This window comes from Hyla sarda, chromosome 1 (assembly GCF_029499605.1).
Source record: "Hyla sarda isolate aHylSar1 chromosome 1, aHylSar1.hap1, whole genome shotgun sequence".
Classification (NCBI taxonomy): domain Eukaryota; kingdom Metazoa; phylum Chordata; class Amphibia; order Anura; family Hylidae; genus Hyla; species Hyla sarda.
The window spans coordinates 258,780,289-258,806,432 of NC_079189.1; the positions used below are offsets into that span (position 1 = coordinate 258,780,289).

General features: G+C 50.9%; 18 pseudogenes; all 18 read left to right on the forward strand.

The window, feature by feature from the left end:
• The first annotated feature begins 34 nt into the window (after positions 1–34).
• Positions 35–154, forward strand: LOC130320205 (5S ribosomal RNA; annotated as a pseudogene).
• Positions 155–1,424: 1,270 nt separating this feature from the next.
• On the forward strand, positions 1,425–1,544 carry LOC130352995 (5S ribosomal RNA; annotated as a pseudogene).
• A 2,288-nt stretch (positions 1,545–3,832) lies between these two features.
• On the forward strand, positions 3,833–3,952 carry LOC130327787 (5S ribosomal RNA; annotated as a pseudogene).
• Positions 3,953–5,845: 1,893 nt separating this feature from the next.
• LOC130333729 (5S ribosomal RNA) lies at positions 5,846–5,965 on the forward strand (annotated as a pseudogene).
• An 82-nt stretch (positions 5,966–6,047) lies between these two features.
• Positions 6,048–6,167, forward strand: LOC130328127 (5S ribosomal RNA; annotated as a pseudogene).
• Positions 6,168–6,848: 681 nt separating this feature from the next.
• Positions 6,849–6,968, forward strand: LOC130333740 (5S ribosomal RNA; annotated as a pseudogene).
• A 2,684-nt stretch (positions 6,969–9,652) lies between these two features.
• Positions 9,653–9,772, forward strand: LOC130327798 (5S ribosomal RNA; annotated as a pseudogene).
• A 1,085-nt stretch (positions 9,773–10,857) lies between these two features.
• LOC130333751 (5S ribosomal RNA) lies at positions 10,858–10,977 on the forward strand (annotated as a pseudogene).
• Positions 10,978–11,059: 82 nt separating this feature from the next.
• Positions 11,060–11,179, forward strand: LOC130328137 (5S ribosomal RNA; annotated as a pseudogene).
• A 2,282-nt stretch (positions 11,180–13,461) lies between these two features.
• LOC130334160 (5S ribosomal RNA) lies at positions 13,462–13,581 on the forward strand (annotated as a pseudogene).
• A 284-nt stretch (positions 13,582–13,865) lies between these two features.
• LOC130333938 (5S ribosomal RNA) lies at positions 13,866–13,985 on the forward strand (annotated as a pseudogene).
• A 1,293-nt stretch (positions 13,986–15,278) lies between these two features.
• LOC130329361 (5S ribosomal RNA) lies at positions 15,279–15,398 on the forward strand (annotated as a pseudogene).
• A 284-nt stretch (positions 15,399–15,682) lies between these two features.
• Positions 15,683–15,802, forward strand: LOC130352405 (5S ribosomal RNA; annotated as a pseudogene).
• Positions 15,803–17,287: 1,485 nt separating this feature from the next.
• Positions 17,288–17,407, forward strand: LOC130350823 (5S ribosomal RNA; annotated as a pseudogene).
• A 959-nt stretch (positions 17,408–18,366) lies between these two features.
• On the forward strand, positions 18,367–18,486 carry LOC130347720 (5S ribosomal RNA; annotated as a pseudogene).
• Positions 18,487–21,170: 2,684 nt separating this feature from the next.
• LOC130350834 (5S ribosomal RNA) lies at positions 21,171–21,290 on the forward strand (annotated as a pseudogene).
• Positions 21,291–21,372: 82 nt separating this feature from the next.
• LOC130315227 (5S ribosomal RNA) lies at positions 21,373–21,492 on the forward strand (annotated as a pseudogene).
• A 4,266-nt stretch (positions 21,493–25,758) lies between these two features.
• On the forward strand, positions 25,759–25,878 carry LOC130332118 (5S ribosomal RNA; annotated as a pseudogene).
• The last annotated feature ends 266 nt before the right edge of the window (positions 25,879–26,144 follow it).

Here is a 26,144-nt window from a genome sequence, read left to right on the forward strand (position 1 = left end):
ATGCTTAAATGCACAGTATAAAGGGCGTAAAGCTGTCAACGGCCATCCTAAGCTGAACGCGCCTGCTCTCGTCAGATCGCAGACTGCTACCCAGCTTAGGGCCCGGTAAGTACCAGCATGGGAGACTGGCTGGGAATCCCAGGTGTTGTTGACATTTTGCTCTGTAGCCGCCTTCCGCTCCGATTCCGAAAAGGATTTATTGATGCTTAAATCCACAGTATACAGGGTGTGAAGCCGTCTACGGCTATCCTAAGCTGAATGTGCCTGTTCTTGTCAGATCGCAGACTGCTGCCCGGCAAGTACGGGCATGGGAGACTGGCTGGCAATCCAAGGTGCTATTGACATTTTGCTCTGTTACCGCCTTCCTCTCCGATTCCGAAAAGGATTTATTGATGCTTAAATGCACAGTATAAAAAGCATGAAGCTGTCAATGGCCATCCTAAGCTGAACGCGCCTGCTCTCGTCAGATTGCAGACTGCTACCCAGCTTAGGGCCCGGTAAGTACTGGCCTGGGAGACTAGCTGGGAATACCAGTTGCCATTGACATTTTGCTCTATTGCTGCCTTCCGCTCCGATTCCGAAAATAATTTATTGATGCTTAAACCCACAGTATACAAGGTGTGAAGCTGTCAACGGCCATCCTAAGCTTAACGCGCCTGCTCTCGTCAGATCGCAGACTGGTACAGATCTTAGGGCCCGGTAAGTACCGGCATGGGACACTGGCTGGGAATCCCGGCTGCCGTTGACATTTTGCTCTGTTGCCGCCTTCCGTTCCGATTCCGGAAAGGATTTATTGATGCTTAAATGCACAGTATACAAAGTGTGAACGTGTCAACGGCCATCCTAAGCTGTATGCGCCTGCTCTCGTCAGATCGCAGACTGATACCCAGCTTAGGGCCTGGTAAGTACCAGCATGGGAGACTGGCTGGGAATCCCGGGTGCAGTTGACATTTTAATCTGTTGCCGCCTTCCACTCCGATTCGGAAAAGGATTTATTGATGCTTAAATGCACAGTATAAAGGGCGTGAAGCTGTCAACGGCCATCCTAAGCTGAACGCGCCTGCTCTCGTCAGATCGCAGACTGCTACCCAGCTTAGGGCCCGGTAGGTACCAGCATGGGAGACTGGCTGGGAATCCCGGGTGCGGTTGACATTTTGCTCTATTGCTGCCTTCCGCTCCGATTCCGAAAATAATTTATTGATGCTTAAATCCACAGTATACAAGGTGTGAAGCCGTCTACGGCTATCCTAAGCTGAATGTGCCTGTTCTTGTCAGATCGCAGACTGCTGCCCGGCAAGTACGGGCATGGGAGACTGGCTGGCAATCCAAGGTGCTATTGACATTTTGCTCTGTTGCTGCCTTCCTCTCCGATTCCGAAAAGGATTTATTGATGCTTAAATGCACAGTATAAAAAGCATGAAGCTGTCAATGGCTGTCCTAAGCTGAACGCGCCTGCTCTCGTCAGATCGCAGACTGCTACCCAGCTTAGGGCCTGGTAAGTACTGGCATGGGAGACTGGCTGGGAATCCCGGGTGCCGTTGACATTTTGCTCTATTGCTGCCTTCCGCTCCGATTCCGAAAAGAATTTATTGATGCTTAAATCCACAGTATACAAGGTGTGAAGCTGTCGACGGCCATCCTAAGCTTAACGCGCCTGCTCTTGTCAGATCGCAGACTGGTACAGATCTTAGGGCCCGGTAAGTACCGGCATGGGACACTGGCTGGGAATCCCGGCTGCCGTTGACATTTTGCTCTGTTGCCGCCTTCCGTTTCCGATTCCGAAAAGGATTTATTGATGCTTAAATGCACAGTATAAAGGGCGAGAAGCTGTCAACGGGCATCCTAAGCTGAACGTGCCTGTTCTCGTCAGATCGCAGACTGCTACCCAGCTTCGGGCCTGATAAGTACCAGCATGGGAGACTGGCTGGGAATCCCGGGTGCAGTTGACATTTTGCTCTGTTTCTGCTCCGATTCCGAAAATTATTTATTGATGCTTAAATCCACAGTATACAAAGTGTGAAGCTGTCAACGGCCATCCTAAGCTTAACGCGCCTGCTCTCGTCAGATCGCAGACTGGTACAGATCTTAGGGCCCGGTAAGTACCGGCATGGGACACTGGCTGGGAATCCCGGCTGCCGTTGACATTTTGCTCTGTTGCCGCCTTCCGTTCCGGTTCCGATTCCGAAAAGGATTTATTGATGCTTAAATGCACAGTATACAAAGTGTGAACCTGTCAACGGCCATCCTAAGCTGAATGCGCCTGTTCTCGTCAGATCGCAGACTGGTACAGATCTTAGGGCCCGGTAAGTACCAGCATGGGAGACTGGCTGGGAATCCCAGGTGTCGTTGACCTTTTGCTCTGTTGCCGCCTTCCGCTCCGATTCCGAAAATAATTTATTGATGCTTAAATCCACAGTATACAAGGTGTGAAGCTGTCGACGGCCATCCTAAGCTTAACGCGCCTGCTCTTGTCAGATCGCAGACTGGTACAGATCTTAGGGCCCGGTAAGTACCGGCATGGGACACTGGCTGGGAATCCCGGCTGCCGATGACATTTTGCTCTGTTGCCGCCTTCCGTTTCCGATTCCGAAAAGGATTTATTGATGCCTAAATGCACAGTATAAAGAGCGAGAAGCTGTCAACGGCCATCCTAAGCTGAACGCGCCTGCTCTCGTCAGATTGCAGACTGCTACCCAGCTTAGGGCTCAGTAAGTACCGGCATGGGAGACTGGCTGGGAATCCCGGGTGCAGTTGACATTTTGCTCTGTTGCCGCCTTCCGCTCCGATTCCGAAAAAGGATTTATTGATGCTTAAATGCACAGTATAAAGGGCAAGAAGCTGTCAACGGCCATCCTAAGCTGGACGCGCCTGCTCTCGTCACATCGCAGACTGCTACCCAGCTTAGGGCTCGGAAAGTACCAGCATGGGAGACTGGCTGGGAATCCCAGGTGTCGTTGACATTTTGCTCTGTTGCCGCCTTACGCTCCGATTCCGAAAAGGATTTATTGATGCTTAAATCCACAGTATACAGGGTGTGAAGATGTCTACGGCCATCCTAAGCTGAATGCGCCTGTTCTCGTCAGATCGCAGACTGCTTCCCAACTTCGGGCCTGGTAAGTACCAGCATGGGAGACTGGCTGGGAATCCCGGGTGCAGTTGACATTTTGCTCTGCTTCTGCTCCGATTCCGAAAATTATTTATTGATGCTTAAATCCACAGTATACAAAGTGTGAAGCTGTCAACGGCCATCCTAAGCTGAACGCGCCTGCTCTCGTCAGATCGCAGACTGCTACCCAGCTTAGGGCCCGTTAAGTACCAGCATGGGAGACTGGCTGGGAATCCCAGGTGGTGTTCACTTTTTGCTCTGTAGCCGCCTTTCGCTTCGATTCCGAAAATGATTTATTGATGCTTAAATCCACAGTATACAGGGTGTGAAGCCGTCTACGGCTATCCTAAGCTGAATGTGCCTGTTCTTGTCAGATCGCAGACTGCTGCCTGGCAAGTACGGGCATGGGAGACTGGCTGGCAATCCAAGGTGCTATTGACATTTTGCTCTGTTGCCGCCTTCCTCTCCGATTCCGAAAAGGATTTATTGATGCTTAAATGCACAGTATAAAAAGCATGAAGCTGTCAATGGCCATCGTAAGCTGAACGCGCCTGCTCTCGTCAGATCGCAGACTGCTACCCAGCTTAGGGCCCGGTAAGTACCAGCATGGGAGACTGGCTGGGAATCCTTTCCTGCCGTTGACATTTTGCTCTGTTGCCGCCTTCCGTTTCGATTCCGAAAAGGATTTATTGATGCTTAAATGCACAGTATACAAAATGTGAAGCTGTCAACGGCCATCCTAAGCTGAACGCGCCTGCTCTCATCAGATCGCAGACTGCTACCCAGCTTAGGGCCTGGTAAGTACCAGCATGGGAGACTGGCTGGGAATCCCGGGTGCAGTTGACATTTTAATCTGTTGCCGCCTTCCGTTCCGATTCTGAAAAGGATTTATTGATGCTTAAATGCACAGTATACAGGGTGTGAAGATGTCTACGGCCATCCTAAGCTAAATGCGCCTGTTCTCGTCAGATCGCAGACTGCTTCCCAGCTTCGGGCTTGGTAAGTACCAGCATGGGAGACTGGCTGGGAATCCCGGGTGCAGTTGACATTTTGCTCTATTGCTGCCTTCCGCTCCGATTCCGAAAATAATTTATTGCTGCTTAAATCCACAGTATACAAGGTGTGAAGCTGTCGACGGCCATCCTAAGCTTAACGCGCCAGCTCTCCTCAGATCGCAGACTGGTACAGATCTTAGGGCCCGGTAAGTACCGGCATGGGACACTGGCTGGGAATCCTGGCTGCCGTTGACATTTTGCTCTGTTGGCGCCTTCCATTCCGATTCTGAAAAGGATTTATTGATGCTTAAATGCACAGTATACAGGGTGTGAAGATGTCTACGGCCATCCTAAGCTGAATGCGCCTGTTCTCGTCAGATCGCAGACTGCTACCCAGCTTAGGGCCCGGTAAGTACCAGCATGGGAGACTGGCTGGGAATCCTGGCTGCCGTTGACATTTTGCTCTGTTGCCGCCTTCTGTTTCGATTCCGAAAAGGATTTATTGATGCTTAAATGCACAGTATACAAAATGTGAAGCTGTCAACGGCCATCCTAAGCTGAACGCGCCTGCTCTTATCAGATCGCAGACTGCTACCCAGCTTAGGGCCTGGTAAGTACCAGCATGGGAGACTGGCTGGGAATCCCGGGCGCAGTTGACATTTTAATCTGTTGCCGCCTTCCGTTCCGATTCTGAAAAGGATTTATTGATGCTTAAATGCACAGTATACAGGGTGTGAAGATGTCTACGGCCATCCTAAGCTAAATGCGCCTGTTCTCGTCAGATCGCAGACTGCTTCCCAGCTTCGGGCCTGGTAAGTACCAGCATGGGAGACTGGCTGGGAATCCCGGGTGCAGTTGACATTTTGCTCTATTGCTGCCTTCCGCTCCGATTCCGAAAATAATTTATTGATGCTTAAATCCACAGTATACAAGGTGTGAAGCTGTCGACGGCCATCCTAAGCTTAACGCGCCAGCTCTCGTCAGATCGCAGACTGGTACAGATCTTAGGGCCCGGTAAGTACCGGCATGGGACACTGGCTGGGAATCCCGGCTGCCGTTGACATTTTGCTCTGTTGCCGCCTTCCGTTCCGATTCTGAAAAGGATTTATTGATGCTTAAATGCACAGTATACAGGGTGTGAAGATGTCTATGGCCATCCTAAGCTGAATGCGCCTGTTCTCGTCAGATCGCAGACTGCTTCCCAGCTTCGGGCCTGGTAAGTACCAGCATGGGAGACTGGCTGGGAATCCCGGGTGCAGTTGACATTTTGCTCTGTTTCTGCTCCGATTCCGAAAATTATTTATTGATGCTTAAATCCACAGTATACAAAGTGTGAAGCTGTCAACGGCCATCCTAAGCTGAACGCGCCTGCTCTCGTCAGATCGCAGACTGCTACCCAGCTTAGGGCCCGTTAAGTACCAGCATGGGAGACTGGCTGGGAATCCCAGGTGTCATTGACATTTTGCTCTGTTGCCGCCTTACGCTCCGATTCCGAAAAGGATTTATTGATGCTTAAATCCACAGTATACAGGGTGTGAAGATGTCTACGGCCATCCTAAGCTGAATGCGCCTGTTCTCGTCAGATCGCAGACTGGTACAGATCTTAGGGCCCGGTAAGTGCCGGCATGGGACACTGGCTGGGAATCCCGGCTGCCGTTGACATTTTGCTCTGTTGCCGCCTTCCGTTCCGATTCCGAAAAGGATTTATTGATGCTTAAATGCACAGTATAAAGGGCGAGAAGCTGTCAACGGCCATCCTAAGCTGAACGCGCCTGCTCTCGTCAGATCGCAGACTGCTACCCAGCTTAGGGCCCGGTAAGTACCAGCATGGGAGACTGGCTGGGAATCCCGGCTGCCGTTGACATTTTGCTCTGTTGCCGCCTTCCGTTTCGATTCCGAAAAGGATTTATTGATGCTTAAATGCACAGTATACAAAATGTGAAGCTGTCAACGGCCATCCTAAGCTGAACGCGCCTGCTCTCATCAGATCGCAGACTGCTACCCAGCTTAGGGCCTGGTAAGTACCAGCATGGGAGACTGGCTGGGAATCCCGGGTGCAGTTGACATTTTAATCTGTTGCCGCCTTCCGTTCCGATTCTGAAAAGGATTTATTGATGCTTAAATGCACAGTATACAGGGTGTGAAGATGTCTACGGCCATCCTAAGCTAAATGCGCCTGTTCTCGTCAGATCGCAGACTGCTTCCCAGCTTCGGGCCTGGTAAGTACCAGCATGGGAGACTGGCTGGGAATCCCGGGTGCAGTTGACATTTTGCTCTGTTTCTGCTCCGATTCCGAAAATTATTTATTGATGCTTAAATCCACAGTATACAAAGTGTGAAGCCGTCAACGGCCATCCTAAGCTGAACGCGCCTGCTCTCGTCAGATCACAGACTGCTACCCAGCTTAGGGCCCGTTAAGTACCAGCATGGGAGACTGGCTGGGAATCCCAGGTGTCGTTGACATTTTGCTCTGTTGCCGCCTTACGCTCCGATTCCGAAAAGGATTTATTGATGCTTAAATCCACAGTATACAGGGTGTGAAGATGTCTACGGCCATCCTAAGCTGAATGCGCCTGTTCTCGTCAGATCGCAGACTGGTACAGATCTTAGGGCCCGGTAAGTACCGGCATGGGACACTGGCTGGGAATCCCGGCTGCCGTTGACATTTTGCTCTGTTGCCGCCTTCCGTTCCGATTCCGCAAAGGATTTATTGATGCTTAAATGCACAGTATAAAGGGCGAGCAGCTGTCAACGGCCATCCTAAGCTGAACGCGCCTGCTCTCGTCAGATCGCAGACTGCTACCCAGCTTAGGGCCCGGTAAGTACCAGCATGGGAGACTGGCTGGGAATCCCGGCTGCCGTTGACATTTTGCTCTGTTGCCGCCTTCCGTTTCTATTCCGAAAAGGATTTATTGATGCTTAAATGCACAGTATACAAAATGTGAAGCTGTCAACGGCCATCCTAAGCTGAACGCGCCTGCTCTCGTCACATCGCAGACTGCTACCCAGCTTAGGGCTCAGTAAGTACCGGCATGGGAGACTGGCTGGGAATCCCGGGTGCAGTTGACATTTTGCTCTGTTGCCGCCTTCCGCTCCGATTCCGAAAAAGGATTTATTGATGCTTAAATGCGCAGTATAAAAATCATGAAGCTGTCAATGGCCATCCTAAGCTGGACGCTCCTGCTCTCGTCACATCGCAGACTGCTACCCAGCTTAGGGCCCGGTAAGTACTGGCATGGGAGACTGGCTGGGAATCCCGGGTGCCGTTGACATTTTGCTCTATTGCTGCTTTCCGCTCCGATTCCGAAAAGAATTTATTGATGCTTAAATCCACAGTATACAAGGTGTGAAGCTGTCGACGGCCATCCTAAGCTTAACGCGCCTGCTCTTGTCAGATCGCAGACTGGTACAGATCTTAGGGCCCGGTAGGTACCGGCATGGGACACTGGCTGGGAATCCCGGCTGCCGTTGACATTTTGCACTGTTGCCGCCTTCCGTTTCCAATTCCGAAAAGGATTTATTGATGCTTAAATGCACAGTATAAAGGGCAAGAAGCTGTCAACGGCCATCCTAAGCTGAACGTGCCTGCTCTCGTCAGATCGCAGACTGCTACCCAGCTTAGGGCTCGGAAAGTACCAGCATGGGAGACTGGCTGGGAATCCCAGGTGTCGTTGACATTTTGCTCTGTTGCCGCCTTACGCTCCGATTCCGAAAAGGATTTATTGATGCTTAAATCCACAGTATACAGGGTGTGAAGATGTCTACGGCCATCCTAAGCTGAATGCGCCTGTTCTCGTCAGATCGCAGACTGCTTCCCAGCTTCGGGCCTGGTAAGTACCAGCATGGGAGACTGGCTGGGAATCCCGGGTGCAGTTGACATTTTGCTCTGCTTCTGCTCCGATTCCGAAAATTATTTATTGATGCTTAAATCCACAGTATACAAAGTGTGAAGCTGTCAACGGCCATCCTAAGCTGAACGCGCCTGCTCTCGTCAGATCGCAGACTGCTACCCAGCTTAGGGCCCGTTAAGTACCAGCATGGGAGACTGGCTGGAAATCCCAGGTGGTGTTCACTTTTTGCTCTGTAGCCGCCTTTCGCTTCGATTCCGAAAATGATTTATTGATGCTTAAATCCACAGTATACAGGGTGTGAAGCCGTCTACGGCTATCCTAAGCTGAATGTGCCTGTTCTTGTCAGATCGCAAACTGCTGCCTGGCAAGTACGGGCATGGGAGACTGGCTGGCAATCCAAGGTGCTATTGACATTTTGCTCTGTTGCCGCCTTCCTCTCTGATTCCGAAAAGGATTTATTGATGCTTAAATGCACAGTATAAAAAGCATGAAGCTGTCAATGGCCATCGTAAGCTGAACGCGCCTGCTCTCGTCAGATCGCAGACTGCTACCCAGCTTAGGGCCCGGTAAGTACTGGCAGGGGAGACTGGCTGGGAATCCCAGGTGCCGTTGACATTTTGCTCTATTGCTGCCTTCCGCTCCGATTCCGAAAATAATTTATTGATGCTTAAATCCACAGTATACAAGGTGTGAAGCTGTCGACGGCCATCCTAAGCTTAACGCGCCAGCTCTCGTCAGATCGCAGACTGGTACAGATCTTAGGGCCCGGTAAGTACCGGCATGGGACACTGGCTGGGAATCCCGGCTGCCGTTGACATTTTGCTCTGTTGCCGCCTTCCGTTCCGATTCTGAAAAGGATTTATTGATGCTTAAATGCACAGTATACAGGGTGTGAAGATGTCTACGGCCATCCTAAGCTGAATGCGCCTGTTCTCGTCAGATCGCAGACTGCTTCCCAGCTTCGGGCCTGGTAAGTACCAGCATGGGAGACTGGCTGGGAATCCCGGGTGCAGTTGACATTTTGCTCTGTTTCTGCTCCGATTCCGAAAATTATTTATTGATGCTTAAATCCACAGTATACAAAGTGTGAAGCTGTCAACGGCCATCCTAAGCTGAACGCGCCTGCTCTCGTCAGATCGCAGACTGCTACCCAGCTTAGGGCCCGTTAAGTACCAGCATGGGAGACTGGCTGGGAATCCCAGGTGTCATTGACATTTTGCTCTGTTGCCGCCTTACGCTCCGATTCCGAAAAGGATTTATTGATGCTTAAATCCACAGTATACAGGGTGTGAAGATGTCTACGGCCATCCTAAGCTGAATGCGCCTTCTCTCGTCAGATCGCAGACTGGTACAGATCTTAGGGCCCGGTAAGTACCGGCATGGGACACTGGCTGGGAATCCCGGCTGCCGTTGACATTTTGCTCTGTTGCCGCCTTCCGTTCCGATTCCGAAAAGGATTTATTGATGCTTAAATGCACAGTATAAAGGGCGAGAAGCTGTCAACGGCCATCCTAAGCTGAACGCGCCTACTCTCGTCAGATCGCAGACTGCTACCCAGCTTAGGGCCCGGTAAGTACCAGCATGGGAGACTGGCTGGGAATCCTGGCTGCCGTTGACATTTTGCTCTGTTGCCGCCTTCCGTTTCGATTCCGAAAAGGATTTATTGATGCTTAAATGCACAGTATACAAAATGTGAAGCTGTCAACGGCCATCCTAAGCTGAACGCGCCTGCTCTCATCAGATCGCAGACTGCTACCCAGCTTAGGGCCTGGTAAGTACCAGCATGGGAGACTGGCTGGGAATCCCGGGTGCAGTTGACATTTTAATCTGTTGCCGCCTTCCGTTCCGATTCTGAAAAGGATTTATTGATGCTTAAATGCACAGTATACAGGGTGTGAAGATGTCTACGGCCATCCTAAGCTAAATGCGCCTGTTCTCGTCAGATTGCAGACTGCTTCCCAGCTTCGGGCCTGGTAAGTACCAGCATGGGAGACTGGCTGGGAATCCCGGGTGCAGTTGACATTTTGCTCTATTGCTGCCTTCCGCTCCGATTCCGAAAATAATTTATTGCTGCTTAAATCCACAGTATACAAGGTGTGAAGCTGTCGACGGCCATCCTAAGCTTAACGCGCCAGCTCTCGTCAGATCGCAGACTGGTACAGATCTTAGGGCCCGGTAAGTACCGGCATGGGACACTGGCTGGGAATCCCGGCTGCCGTTGACATTTTGCTCTGTTGCCGCCTTCCGTTCCGATTCTGAAAAGGATTTATTGATGCTTAAATGCACAGTATACAGGGTGTGAAGATGTCTACGGCCATCCTAAGCTGAATGCGCCTGTTCTCGTCAGATCGCAGACTGCTTCCCAGCTTCGGGCCTGGTAAGTACCAGCATGGGAGACTGGCTGGGAATCCCGGGTGCAGTTGACATTTTGCTCTGTTTCTGCTCCGATTCCGAAAATTATTTATTGATGCTTAAATCCACAGTATACAAAGTGTGAAGCTGTCAACGGCCATCCTAAGCTGAACGCGCCTGCTCTCGTCAGATCGCAGACTGCTACCCAGCTTAGGGCCCGTTAAGTACCAGCATGGGAGACTGGCTGGGAATCCCAGGTGTCATTGACATTTTGCTCTGTTGCCGCCTTACGCTCCAATTCCGAAAAGGATTTATTGATGCTTAAATCCACAGTATACAGGGTGTGAAGATGTCTACGGCCATCCTAAGCTGAATGCGCCTGTTCTCGTCAGATCGCAGACTGGTACAGATCTTAGGGCCCGGTAAGTGTCGGCATGGGACACTGGCTGGGAATCCCGGCTGCCGTTGACATTTTGCTCTGTTGCCGCCTTCCGTTCCGATTCCGAAAAGGATTTATTGATGCTTAAATGCACAGTATAAATTGAGAGAAGCTGTCAACGGCCATCCTAAGCTGAACGCGCCTGCTCTCGTCAGATCGCAGACTGCTACCCAGCTTAGGGCCCGGTAAGTACCAGCATGGGAGACTGGCTGGGAATCCCGGCTGCCGTTGACATTTTGCTCTGTTGCCGCCTTCCGTTTCGATTCCGAAAAGGATTTATTGATGCTTAAATGCACAGTATACAAAATGTGAAGCTGTCAACGGCCATCCTAAGCTGAACGCGCCTGCTCTCATCAGATCGCAGACTGCTACCCAGCTTAGGGCCTGGTAAGTACCAGCATGGGAGACTGGCTGGGAATCCCGGGTGCAGTTGACATTTTAATCTGTTGCCGCCTTCCGTTCCGATTCTGAAAAGGATTTATTGATGCTTAAATGCACAGTATACAGGGTGTGCAGATGTCTACGGCCATCCTAAGCTAAATGCGCCTGTTCTCGTCAGATCGCAGACTGCTACCCAGCTTAGGGCCCGGTAGGTACCAGCATGGGAGACTGGCTGGGAATCCCAGGTGTTGTTGACATTTTGCTCTGTAGCCGCCTTCCGCTCCGATTCCGAAAAGGATTTATTGATGCTTAAATCCACAGTATAGAGGGTGTGAAGCCGTCTACGGCTATCCTAAGCTGAATGTGCCTGTTGTTGTCAGATCGCAGACTGCTGCCCGGCAAGTACGGGCATGGGAGACTGGCTGGCAATCCAAGGTGCTATTGACATTTTGCTCTGTTGCTGCCTTCCTCTCCGATTCCGAAAAGGATTTATTGATGCTTAAATGCACAGTATAAAAAGCATGAAGCTGTCAATGGCCATCCTAAGCTGAACGTGCCTGCTCTCGTCAGATTGCAGACTGCTACCCAGCTTAGGGCCTGGTAAGTACTGGCATGGGAGACTGGCTGGGAATCCTGGGTGCCGTTGACATTTTGCTCTATTGCTGCCTTCCGCTCCGATTCCAAAAAGAATTTATTGATGCTTAAATCCACAGTATACAAGGTGTGAAGCTGTCGACGACCATCCTAAGCTTAACGCGCCTGCTCTTGTCAGATTGCAGACTGGTACAGATCTTTGGGCCGGTAAGTACCGGCATGGGACACTGGCTGGGAATCCCGGCTGCCGTTGACATTTTGCTCTGTTGCCGCCTTCCGTTTCCGATTCCGAAAAGGATTTATTGATGCTTAAATCCACAATACACAGGGTGTGAAGCTGTCAACGGCCATCCTAAGCCTGAACGTGCCTGCTCTCCTCAGATCGCAGACTGCTGCCCGGCAGTTACCGGCATGGGAGACTGGCTGGCAATCCAAGGTGCCGTTGACATTTTGCTTTGTTGCCGCCTTCCTCTCCGATTAATAAAAATATTTATTGATGCTTAAATCCACAGTATACAAGGCGTGAAGATGTCAACGGCCATCCTAAGCTGAACGTGCCTGCTCTCGTCAGATCGCAGACTGCTACCCAGCTTAGGGCCCAGTAAGTACCGGCATGGGAGACTGGCTGGGAATCCCGGGTGCAGTTGACATTATGCCCTGTTGCCGCCTTCCGTTCCGATTACGAAAAGGATTTATTGATGCTTAAATGCACAGTATAAAAAGCATGAAGCTGTCAATGGCCATCCTAAGCTGAACGCGCCTGCTCTCGTCAGATCGCAGACTGCTACCCAGCCTAGGGCCCATTAAGTACCGGCATGGGAGACTGGCTGGGAATCCCGGGTGTAGTTGACATTTTGCTCTGTTGCCGCCTTCCGTTCCGATTCCGAAAAGGATTTATTGATGCTTAAATGCACAGTATAAAAATCATGAAGCTGTCAATGGCCATCCTAAGCTGAACGCGCCTGCTCTCGTCAGATCGCAGACTGCTACCCAGCTTAGGGCCTGGTAAGTACTGGCATGGGACACTGGCTGGGAATCCCGGCTGCCGTTGACATTTTGCTCTGTTGCCGCCTTCCGTTCCGATTCCGAAAAGGATTTATTGATGCCTAAATGCACAGTATAAAGGGCGAGAAGCTGTCAACGGCCATCCTAAGCTGAACGCGCCTGCTCTCGTCAGATTGCAGACTGCTACCCAGCTTAGGGCTCAGTAAGTACCGGCATGGGAGACTGGCTGGGAATCCCGGGTGCAGTTGACATTTTGCTCTGTTGCCGCCTTCCGCTCCGATTCCGAAAAAGGATTTATTGATGCTTAAATGCGCAGTATAAAAATCATGAAGCTGTCAATGGCCATCCTAAGCTGGACGCGCCTGCTCTCGTCACATCGCAGACTGCTACCCAGCTTAGGGCCCGGTAAGTACTGGCATGGGAGACTGGCTGGGAATCCCGGTTGCCGTTGACATTTTGCTCTTATGCTGCCTTCAGTTCCGATTCCGAAAAGGATTTATTGATGCCTAAATGCACAGTATACAAAGTGTGAAGCTGTCAACGGCCATCCTAAGCTGAACGCGCCTGCTCTCGTCAGATCGCATACTGCTACCCAGCTTAGGGCCTGGTAAGTACCAGCATGGGAGACTGGCTGGGAATCCCGGGTGCAGTTGACATTTTAATCTGTTGCTGCCTTCCGCTCCGATTCGGAAAAGGATTTATTGATGCTTAAATGCACAGTATAAAGGGTGTGAAGCTGTCAACGGCCATCCTAAGCTGAACGCGCCTGCTCTCGTCAGATTGCAGACTGCTACCCAGCTTAGGGCCCGGTAAGTACCAGCATGGGAGACTGGCTGGGAATCCCGGGTGCCGTTGACATTTTGCTCTATTGCTGCTTTCCGCTCCGATTCCGAAAAGAATTTATTGATGCTTAAATCCACAGTATACAAGGTGTGAAGCTGTCGACGGCCATCCTAATCTTAACTCGCCTGCTCTCGTCAGATCGCAGACTGGTACAGATTTTAGGGCCCGGTAAGTACCGGCATGAGACACTGGCTGGGAATCCCGGCTGCCGTTGACATTTTGCTCTGTTGCCGCCTTCCCTTCCGATTCCGAAAAGGATTTATTGATGCTTAAATGCACAGTATAAAGGGCGAGAAGCTGTCAACGACCATCCTAAGCTGAACGCGCTTGCTCTCGTCAGATCGCAGACTGCTACCCAGCTTAGGGCCTGGTAAGTACTGGCATGGGAGACTGGCTGGGAATCCCAGGTGCCGTTGACATTTTGCTCTATTGCTGCCCTCCGCTTCGATTCCGAAAAGAATTTATTGATGCTTAAATCCACAGTATACAAGGTGTGAAGCTGTCGACGGCCATCCTAAGCTTAACGCGCCTGCTCTCGTCAGATCGCAGACTGGTACAGATCTTAGGGCCCGGTAAGTACCGGCATGGGACACTGGCTGGGAATCCCGGCTGCCGTTGACATTTTGCTCTGTTGCCGCCTTACGCTCCGATTCCGAAAAGGATTTATTGATGCTTAAATCCACAGTATACAGGGTGTGAAGATGTCTACGGCCATCCTAAGCTGAATGCGCCTGTTCTCGTCAGATCGCAGACTGGTACAGATCTTAGGGCCCGGTAAGTACCGGCATGGGACACTGGCTGGGAATCCCGGCTGCCGTTGACATTTTGCTCTGTTGCCGCCTTCCGTTCCGTTCCGGTTCCGAAAAGGATTTATTGATGCTTAAATGCACAGTATAAAGGGCGAGAAGCTGTCAACAGCCATCCTTAGCTGTATGCACCTCCTCTCGTCCGATCACAGACTGCTACCCAGCTTAGGGCCCGGTAAGTACCAGCATGGGAGACTGGCTGGGAATCCCGGCTGCCGTTGACATTTTGCTCTGTTGCCGCCTTCCGTTCCGATTCCGAAAAGGATTTATTGATGCTTAAATGCACAGTATACAAAATGTGAAGCTGTCAACGGCCATCCTAAGCTGAACGCGCCTGCTCTCGGCAGATCGCAGACTGCTACCCAGCTTAGGGCCTGGTAAGAACCAGCATGGGAGACTGGCTGGGAATCCCGGGTGCAGTTGACATTTTAATCTGTTGCCGCCTTCCGCTCCGATTCGGAAAAGGATTTATTGATGCTAAAATGCACAGTATAAAGGGCATGAAGCTGTTAACGGCCATCCTAAGCTGAACGCGCCTGCTCTCGTCAGATCGCAGACTGCTACCCAGCTTAGGGCCCGGTAAGTACCAGCATGGCAGACTGGCTGGGAATCTCAGGTGTTGTTGACATTTTGCTCTGTAGCTCTGTAGACATTTTGCTCCGATTCCGAAAAGGATTTATTGATGCTTAAATCCACAATATACAGGGTGTGAAACCGTCTACGGCTATCCTAAGCTGAATGCGCCTGTTCTTGTCAGATCGCAGACTGCTGCCCGGCAAATACGGGCATGGGAGACTGGCTGGCAATCCAAGGTGCTATTGACATTTTGATCTGTTGCAGCCTTCCTCTCCGATTAAAAAAAATATTTATTGATGCTTAAATCCACAGTATACAAGGCATGAAGATGTCAACGGCCATCCTAAGCTGAACGCGCCTGCTCTCGTCAGATCGCAGACTGCTACCCAGCTTAGGGCCCGGTAAGTACTGGCATGGGAGACTGGCTGGGAATCCCGGCTGCCGTTGACATTTTGCTCTGTTGCCGCCTTCCGTTCCGATTCCGAAAAGGATTTATTGATACCTAAATGCACAGTATAAAGGGCGAGAAGCTGTCAACGGCCAGCCTAAGCTGAACGCGCCTGCTCTCGTCAGATCGCAGACTGCTTCCCAGCTTAGGGCCTGGTAGGTACCAGCATTGGAAACTGGCTGGGAATCCCGGGTGCAGTTGACACTTTAATCTGTTGCCGCCTTCCGCTCCGATTCGGAAAAGGATTTATTGATGCTTAAATGCACAGTATAAAGGGCGTGAAGCTGTCAACGGCCATCCTAAGCTGAACGTGCCTGCTCTCGTCAGATCGCAGACTGCTACCCAGCTTAGGGCCCGGTAAGTACCAGCATGGGAGACTGGCTGGGAATCCCAGGTGCAGTTGACCTTTTGCTCTGTTGCTGCCTTACGCTCCTTACGCTTACGATTTATTGATGCTTAAATCCACAGTATACAGGGTGTGAAGATGTCTACGGCCATCCTAAGCTGAATGCGCCTGTTCTTGTCAGATCGCAGACTATTACCCAGCTTAGGGCCTGGTAAGTACCAGCATGGGAGACTGTCTGGGAATCCCGGGTGCAGTTGACACTTTAATCTGTTGCCGCCTTCCGCTCCGATTCGGAAAAGGATTTATTGATGCTTAAATCCACAATACACAGGGTGTGAAGCTGTCAACGGCCATCCTAAGCCTGAACGTGCCTGCTTCTCCTCAGATCGCAGACTGCTGCCCGGCAGTTACCGGCATGGGAGACTGGCTGGCAATCCAAGGTGCCGTTGACATTTTGCTTTGTTGCCGCCTTCCTCTCCGATTAATAAAAATATTTATTGATGCTTAAATCCACAGTATACAAGGCGTGAAGATGTCAACGGCCATCCTAAGCTGAACGCGCCTGCTCTCGTCAGATCGCAGACTGCTACCCAGCTTAGGGCCCAGTAAGTACCGGCATGGGAGACTGGCTGGGAATCCCGGGTGCAGTTGACATTATGCCCTGTTGCCGCCTTCCGTTCCGATTCCGAAAAGGATTTATTGATGCTTAAATGCACAGTATAAAAAGCATGAAGCTGTCAATGGCCATCCTAAGCTGAACGCGCCTGCTCTCGTCAGATCGCAGACTGCTACCCAGCCTAGGGCCCATTAAGTACCGGCATGGGAGACTGGCTGGGAATCCCGGGTGTAGTTGACATTTTGCTCTGTTGCCGCCTTCCGTTCCGATTCCGAAAAGGATTTATTGATGCTTAAATGCACAGTATAAAAATCATGAAGCTGTCAATGGCCATCCTAAGCTGAACGCGCCTGCTCTCGTCAGATCGCAGACTGCTACCCTGCTTAGGGCCTGGTAAGTACTGGCATGGGACACTGGCTGGGAATCCCGGCTTCCGTTGACATTTTGCTCTGTTGCCGCCTTCCGTTTCGATTCCGAAAAGGATTTATTGATGCCTAAATGCACAGTATAAAGGGCGAGAAGCTGTCAATGGCCATCCTAAGCTGAACGCGCCTGCTCTCGTCAGATTGGAGACTGCTACCCAGCTTAGGGCTCAGTAAGTACCGGCATGGGAGACTGGCTGGGAATCCCGGGTGCAGTTGACATTTTGCTCTGTTGCCGCCTTCCGCTCCGATTCCGAAAAAGGATTTATTGATGCTTAAATGCGCAGTATAAAAATCATGAAGCTGTCAATGGCCATCCTAAGCTGGACGCGCCTGCTCTCGTCACATCGCAGACTGCTACCCAGCTTAGGGCCCGGTAAGTACTGGCATGGGAGACTGGCTGGGAATCCCGGTTGCCGTTGACATTTTGCTCTTATGCCGCCTTCAGTTCCGATTCCGAAAAGGATTTATTGATGCTTAAATGCACAGTATACAAAGTGTGAAGCTGTCAACGGCCATCCTAAGCTGAACGCGCCTGCTCTCGTCAGATCGCAGACTGCTACCCAGCTTAGGGCCTGGTAAGTACCAGCATGGGAGACTGGCTGGGAATCCCGGGTGCAGTTGACATTTTAATCTGTTGCTGCCTTCCGCTCTGATTCGGAAAAGGATTTATTGATGCTTAAATGCACAGTATAAAGGGCGTGAAGCTGTCAACGGCCATCCTAAGCTGAACGCGCCTGCTCTCGTCAGATTGCAGACTGCTACCCAGCTTTGGGCCTGGTAAGTACCAGCATGGGAGACTGGCTGGGAATCCCGGGTGCAGTTGACATTTTAATCTGTTGCCGCCTTCCGCTCCGATTCGGAAAAGGATTTATTGATGCTTAAATCCACAATACACAGGGTGTGAAGCTGTCAACGGCCATCCTAAGCCTGAACGTGCCTGCTCTCCTCAGATCGCAGACCGCTGCCCGGCAGTTACCGGCATGGGAGACTGGCTGGCAATCCAAGGTGCCGTTGACACTTTGCTTTGTTGCCGCCTTCCTCTCCGATTAATAAAAATATTTATTGATGCTTAAATGCACCTGGGAATCCCAGGTGCAGTTGACATTATGCTCTGTTGCCGCCTTCCGTTCCGATTCCGAAAAGGATTTATTGATGCTTAAATGCACAGTATAAAAAGCATGAAGCTGTCAATGGCCATCCTAAGCTGAACGCGCCTACTCTCGTCAGATCGCAGACTGCTACCCAGCCTAGGGCCCATTAAGTACCGGCATGGGAGACTGGCTGGGAATCCCGGGTGCAGTTGACATTTTGCTCTGTTGCCGCCTTCCGTTCCGATTCCGAAAAGGATTTATTGATGCCTAAATGCACAGTATAAAGGGCGAGAAGCTGTCAACGGCCATCCTAAGCTGAACGCGCCTGCCCTCGTCAGATCGCAGACTGCTACCCAGCTTAGGGCCCGTTAAGTACCAGCATGGGAGACTGGCTGGGAATCCCGGGTGCAGTTGACATTTTGCTCTGTTTCTGCTCCGATTCCGAAAATTATTTATTGATGCTTAAATCCACAGTATACAAAGTGTGAAGCTGTCAACGGCCTTTCTAAGCTGAACGCGCCTGCTCTCGTCAGATCGCAGACTGCTACCCAGCTTAGGGCCCGGTAAGTACCAGCATGGGAGACTGGCTGGGAATCCCAGGTGTTGTTGACATTTTGCTCTGTAGCCGCCTTCTGCTCCGATTTGGAAAAGGATTTATTGATGCTTAAATCCACAGTATACAGGGTGTGAAGCCGTCTACGGCTATCCTAAGCTGAATGTGCCTGTTCTTGTCAGATCGCAGACTTTTACCCAGCTTAGGGCCCGGTAAGTACCAGCATGGGAGACTGGCTGAGAATCTCAGGTGTTGTTGACATTTTGCTCTGTAGCTCTGTAGACATTTTGCTCCGATTCCGAAAAGGATTTATTGATGCTTAAATCCACAATATACAGGGTGTGAAGCCGTCTACGGCTATCCTAAGCTGAATGTGCCTGTTCTTGTCAGATCACAGACTGCTGCCCGGCAGTTACCGGCATGGGAGACTGGCTGGCAATACAAGGTGCCATTGACATTTTGCTCTGTTGCCGCCTTCCTCTCCGATTAATAAAAATATTTATTGATGCTTAAATCCACAATATACAAGGCGTGAAGATGTCAACGGCCATCCTAAGCTGAACGCGCCTGCTCTCGTCAGATCGCAGACCGCTACCCAGCTTAGGGCCCAGTAAGTACCGGCATGGGAGACTGGCTGGGAATCCGGGTGCAGTTGACATTTTGCTCTGTTGCCGCCTTCCGTTCCGATTCCGAAAAGGATTTATTGATGCTTAAATGCACAGTATAAAAAGCATGAAGCTGTCAATGGCCATCCTAAGCTGAACGTGCCTGCTCTCGTCAGATTGCAGACTGCTACCCAGCTTAGGGCCCGGTAAGTACTGGCATGGGAGACTGGCTGGGAATACCGGTTGCCATTGACATTTTGCTCTATTGCTGCCTTCAGCTCCGATTCCGAAAAGAATTTATTGATGCTTAAATCCACAGTATACAAGGTGTGAAGCTGTCAACGGCCATCCTAAGCTTAACGCGCCTGCTCTCGTCAGATCGCAGACTGGTACAGATCTTAGGGCCCGGTAAGTACCGGCATGGGACACTGGCTGGGAATCCCGGCTGCCGTTGACATTTTGCTCTGTTGCCGCCTTCCGTTCCGATTCCGAAAAGGATTTTTTGATGCTTAAATGCACAGTATACAAAGTGTGAACCTGTCAACGGCCATCCTAAGCTGAATGCGCCTGCTCTCGTCAGATCGCAGACTGATACCCAGCTTAGGGCCTGGTAAGTACCAGCATGGGAGACTGGCTGGGAATCCCGGGTGCAGTTGACATTTTAATCTGTTGCCGCCTTACGCTCCGATTCGGAAAAGGATTTATTGATGCTTAAATGCACAGTATAAAGGCCGTGTAGCTGTCAATGGCCATCCTAAGCTGAACGCGCCTGCTCTCGTCAGATCGCAGACTGCTACCCAGCTTAGGGCCCGGTAGGTACCAGCATTTGAGACTGGCTGGGAATCCCAGGTGTTGTTGACATTTTGCTCTGTAGCCGCCTTCCGCTCCGATTCCGAAAAGGATTTATTGATGCTTAAATCCACAGTATACAGGATGTGAAGCCGTCTACGGCTATCCTAAGCTGAATATGCCTGTTCTTGTCAGATCGCAGACTGCTGCCCGGCAAGTACGGGCATGGGAGACTGGCTGGCAATCCAAGGTGCTATTGACATTTTGCTCTGTTGCCGCCTTCCTCTCCGATTCCGAAAAGGATTTATTGATGCTTAAATGCACAGTATAAAAAGCATAAAGCTGTCAATGGCTGTCCTAAGCTGAACGTGCCTGCTCTCGTCAGATCGCAGACTGCTACCCAGCTTAGGGCCCGGTAAGTACTGGCATGGGAGACTGGCTGGGAATCCCGGGTGCGGTTGACATTTTGCTCTATTGCTGCCTTCCGCTCCGATTCCGAAAATAATTTATTGATGCTTAAATCCACAGTATACAAGGTGTGAAGCTGTCGACGGCCATCCTAAGCTTAACGCGCCTGCTCTTGTCAGATCGCAGACTGGTACAGATCTTAGGGCCCGGTAAGTACCGACATGGGACACTGGCTGGGAATCCCGGCTGCCGATGACATTTTGCTCTGTTGCCGCCTTCCGTTTCCGATTCCGAAAAGGATTTATTGATGCTTAAATGCACAGTATAAAGGGCGAGAAGCTGTCAACGGCCATCCTAAGCTGAACGTGCCTGCACTCGTCAGATCGCAGACTGCTATCCAGCTTAGGGCCTGGTAAGTACCAGCAGGGGAGACTGGCTGGGAATCCCGGGTGTCGTTGACATTTTGCTCTGTTGCCGCCTTCCGTTCCGATTCCGAAAAGAATTTATTGATGCTTAAATGCACAGTATAAAAATCATGAAGCTGTCAATGGCCATCCTAAGCTGAACGCGCCTGCTCTCGTCAGATCGCAGACTGCTACCCAGCTTAGGGCCTGGTAAGTACTGGCATGGGACACTGGCTGGGAATCTCGGCTGCCGTTGACATTTTGCTCTGTTGCCGCCTTCCGTTCCGATTCCGAAAAGGATTTATTGATGCCTAAATGCACAGTATAAAGGGCGAGAAGCTGTCAACGGCCATCCTAAGCTGAACGCGCCTGCTCTCGTCAGATTGCATACTGCTACCCAGCTTAGGGCCCAGTAAGTACCGGCATGGGAGACTGGCTGGGAATCCCGGTTGACATTTTGCTCTTATGCCGCCTTCAGTTCCGATTCCGAAAAGGATTTATTGATGCTTAAATGCACAGTATACAAAGTGTGAAGCTGTCAACGGCCATCCTAAGCTGAACGCGCCTGCTCTCGTCAGATCGCAGACTGCTACCCAGCTTAGGGCCTGGTAAGTACCAGCATGGGAGACTGGCTGGGAATCCCGGGTGCAGTTGACATTTTAATCTGTTGCTGCCTTCCGCTCCGATTCGGAAAAGGATTTATTGATGCTTAAATGCACAGTATAAAGGGCGTGAAGCTGTCAACGGCCATCCTAAGCTGAACGCGCCTGCTCTCGTCAGATCGCAGACTGCTACCCAGCTTAGGGCCCGGTAAGTACTAGCATGGGAGACTGGCTGGGAATCCCAGGTGTTGTTGACATTTTGCTCTGTAGCCGCCTTCCGCTCTGATTCCGAAAAGGATTTATTGATGCTTAAATCCACAGTATACAGGGTGTGAAGCCGTCTACGGCTATCCTAAGCTGAATGTGCCTGTTCTTGTCAGATCGCAGACTGCTGCCCGGCAAGTACGGGCATGGGAGACTGGCTGGCAATCCAAGGTGCTATTGACATTTTGCTCTGTTGCCGCCTTCCTCTCCGATTCCGAAAAGGATTTATTGATGCTTAAATGCACAGTATAAAAAGCATGAAGCTGTCAATGGCCATCCTAAGCTGAACGCGCCTGCTCTCGTCAGATCGCAGACTGCTACCCAGCTTAGGGCGCGGTAAGTACTGGCATGGGAGACTGGCTGGGAATCCCAGGTGCCGTTGACATTTTGCTCTATTGCTGCCCTCCGCTCCGATTCCGAAAAGAATTTATTGATGCTTAAATCCACAGTATACAAGGTGTGAAGCTGTCGACGGCCATCCTAAGCTTAACGCGCCTGCTCTCGTCAGATCGCAGACTAGTACAGATCTTAGGTCCCGGTAAGTACCGGCATGGGACACTGGCTGGGAATCCCGGCTGCCGTTGACATTTTGCTCTGTTGCCGCCTTACGCTCCGATTCCGAAAAGGATTTATTGATGCTTAAATCTACAGTATACAGGGTGTGAAGATGTCTACGGCCATCCTAAGCTGAATGCGCCTGTTCTCGTCAGATCGCAGACTGCTTCCCAGCTTCGGGCCTGGTAAGTACCAGCATGGGAGACTGGCTGGGAATCCCGGGTGCAGTTGACATTTTGCTCTGTTTCTGCTCCGATTCCGAAAATGATTTATTGATGCTTAAATCCACAGTATACAAAGTGTGAAGCTGTCAACGGCCATCCTAAGCTTAACGCGCCTGCTCTCGTCAGATCGCAGACTGGTACAGATCTCAGGGCCCGGTAGGTACCGGCATGGGACACTGGCTGGGAATCCCGGGTGCAGTTGACATTTTGCTCTGTTGCCGCCTTCCGCTCCGATTCGGAAAATTATTTATTGATGCTTAAATGCACAGTATAAAGGGCATGAAGCTGTCAACAGCCATCCTAAGCTGAACGCGCCTGCTCACGTCAGATCGCATACTGCTATCCAGCTTAGTCCCGGTAAGTACCAGCATGGGAGACTGGCTGGGAATCCCAGGTGTTGTTGACATTTTGCTCTGTAGCCGCCTTCCGCTCCGATTCCGAAAAGGATTTATTGGTGCTTAAATCCACAGTATACAGGGTGTGAAGCCGTCTACGGCTATCCTAAGCTGAATGTGCCTGTTCTTGTCAGATCGCAGACTGCTGCCCGGCAAGTACGGGCATGGGAGACTGGCTGGCAATCCAAGGTGCTATTGACATTTTGCTCTGTTGCCGCCTTCCTCTCCGATTCCGAAAAGGATTTATTGATGCTTAAATGCACAGTATAAAAAGCACGAAGCTGTCAATGGCCATCCTAAGCTGAACGCGCCTGCACTCGTCCGATCGCAGACTGTTACCCAGCTTAGGGCCCGGTAAGTACTGGCATGGGAGACTGGCTGGGAATCCTGGGTGCTGTTGAAATTTTGCTCTATTGCTGCCTTCCGCTCCGATTCCGAAAAGAATTTATTGATGCTTAAATCCACAGTATACAAGGTGTGAAGCTGTCGACGGCCATCCTAAGCTTAACTCGCCTGCTCTCGTCAGATCGCAGACTGGTACAGATTTTAGGGCCCGGTAAGTACCGGCATGAGACACTGGCTGGGAATCCCGGCTGCCGTTGACATTTTGCTCTGTTGCCGCCTTCCGTTCCGATTCCGAAAAGGATTTATTGATGCTTAAATGCACAGTATAAAGGGCGAGATGCTGTCAACAGCCATCCTAAGCTGAACGCGCCTGGTCTCGTCAGATCGCAGACTGCTACCCAACTTAGGGCCCGGTAAGTACTGGCATGGGTGACTGGCTGGGAATCCCAGGTGCCGTTGACATTTTGCTCTATTGCTGCCCTCCACTTCGATTCCGAAAATAATTTATTGATGCTTAAATCCACAGTATACAAGGTGTGAAGCTGTCGACGGCCATCCTAAGCTTAACGCGCCTGCTCTCGTCAGATCGCAGACTGGTACAGATCTTAGGGCCCGGTAAGTACCGGCATGGGACACTGGCTGGGAATCCCGGCTGCCGTTGACATTTTGCTCTGTTGCCGCCTTACGCTCCGATTCCGAAAAGGATTTATTGATGCTTAAATCCACAGTATACAGGGTGTGAAGATGTCTACGGCCATCCTAAGCTGAATGCGCCTGTTCTCGTCAGATCGCAGACTGCTTCCCAGCTTCGGGCCTGGTAAGTACCAGCATGGGAGGCTGGCTGGGAATCCCGGGTGCAGTTGACATTTTGCTCTGTTTCTGCTCCGATTCCGAAAATTATTTATTGATGCTTAAATCCACAGTATACAAAGTGTGAAGCTGTCAACGGCCATCCTAAGCTGAACGTGCCTGCTCTCGTCAGATCGCAGACTGCTACCCAGCTTAGGGCCCGTTAAGTACCAGCATGGGAGACTGGCTGGGAATCCCAGGTGGTGTTCACTTTTTGCTCTGTAGCCGCCTTTCGCTTCGATTCCGAAAATGATTTATTGATGCTTAAATCCACAGTATACAGGGTGTGAAGCCGTCTACGGCTATCCTAAGCTGAATGTGCCTGTTCTTGTCAGATCGCAGACTGCTGCCTGGCAAGTACGGGCATGGGAGACTGGCTGGCAATCCAAGGTGCTATTGACATTTTGCTCTGTTGCCGCCTTCCTCTCCGATTCCGAAAAGGATTTATTGATGCTTAAATGCACAGTATAAAAAGCATGAAGCTGTCAATGGCCATCGTAAGCTGAACGCGCCTGCTCTCGGCAGATCGCAGACTGCTACCCAGCTTAGGGCCCGGTAAGTACTGGCAGGGGAGACTGGCTGGGAATCCCAGGTGCCGTTGACATTTTGCTCTATTGCTGCCTTCCGCTCCGATTCCGAAAATAATTTATTGATGCTTAAATCCACAGTATACAAGGTGTGAAGCTGTCGACGGCCATCCTAAGCTTAACGCGCCAGCTCTCGTCAGATCGCAGACTGGTACAGATCTTAGGGCCCGGTAAGTACCGGCATGGGACACTGGCTGGGAATCCCGGCTGCCGTTGACATTTTGCTCTGTTGCCGCCTTCCGTTCCGATTCTGAAAAGGATTTATTGATGCTTAAATGCACAGTATACAGGGTGTGAAGATGTCTATGGCCATCCTAAGCTGAATGCGCCTGTTCTCGTCAGATCGCAGACTGCTTCCCAGCTTCGGGCCTGGTAAGTACCAGCATGGGAGACTGGCTGGGAATCCCGTGTGCAGTTGACATTTTGCTCTATTTCTGCTCCGATTCCGAAAATTATTTATTGATGCTTAAATCCACAGTATACAAAGTGTGAAGCTTTCAACGGCCATCCTAAGCTGAACGCGCCTGCTCTCGTCAGATCGCAGACTGCTACCCAGCTTAGGGCCCGTTAAGTACCAGCATGGGAGACTGGCTGGGAATCCCAGGTGTCATTGACATTTTGCTCTGTTGCCGCCTTACGCTCCGATTCCGAAAAGGATTTATTGATGCTTAAATCCACAGTATACAGGGTGTGAAGATGTCTACGGCCATCCTAAGCTGAATGCGCCTGTTCTCGTCAGATCGCAGACTGGTACAGATCTTAGGGCCCGGTAAGTACCGGCATGGGACACTGGCTGGGAATCCCGGCTGCCGTTGACATTTTGCTCTGTTGCCGCCTTCCTCTCCGATTCCGAAAAGGATTTATTGATGCTTAAATGCACAGTATAAAAAGCATGAAGCTGTCAATGGCTGTCCTAAGCTGAACGTGCCTGCTCTCGTCAGATCGCAGACTGCTACCCAGCTTAGGGCCCGGTAAGTACTGGCATGGGAGACTGGCTGGGAATCCCGGGTGCGGTTGACATTTTGCTCTATTGCTGCCTTCCGCTCCGATTCCGAAAATAATTTATTGATGCTTAAATCCACAGTATACAAGGTGTGAAGCTGTCGACGGCCATCCTAAGCTTAACGCGCCTGCTCTTATCAGATCGCAGACTGGTACAGATCTTTGGGCCGGTAAGTACCGGCATGGGACACTGGCTGGGAATCCCGGCTGCCGTTGACATTTTGCTCTGTTGCCGCCTTCCGTTTCCGATTCCGAAAAGGATTTATTGATGCTTAAATGCACAGTATAAAGGGCGAGAAGCTGTCAACGGCCATCCTAAGCTGAACGTGCCTGCTCTCGTCAGAACGCAGACTGCTACCCAGCTTAGGGCCCGGTAAGTACCAGCATGGGAGACTGGCTGGGAATCCCAGGTGCAGTTGACCTTTTGCTCTGTTGCCGCCTTACGCTCCTTACGCTTACGATTTATTGATGCTTAAATCCACAGTATACAGGGTGTGAAGATGTCTACGGCCATCCTAAGCTGAATGCGCCTGTTCTTGTCAGATCGCAGACTATTACCCAGCTTAGGGCCTGGTAAGTACCAGCATGGGAGACTGTCTGGGAATCCCGGGTGCAGTTGACACTTTAATCTGTTGCCGCCTTCCGCTCCGATTCGGAAAAGGATTTATTGATGCTTAAATCCACAATA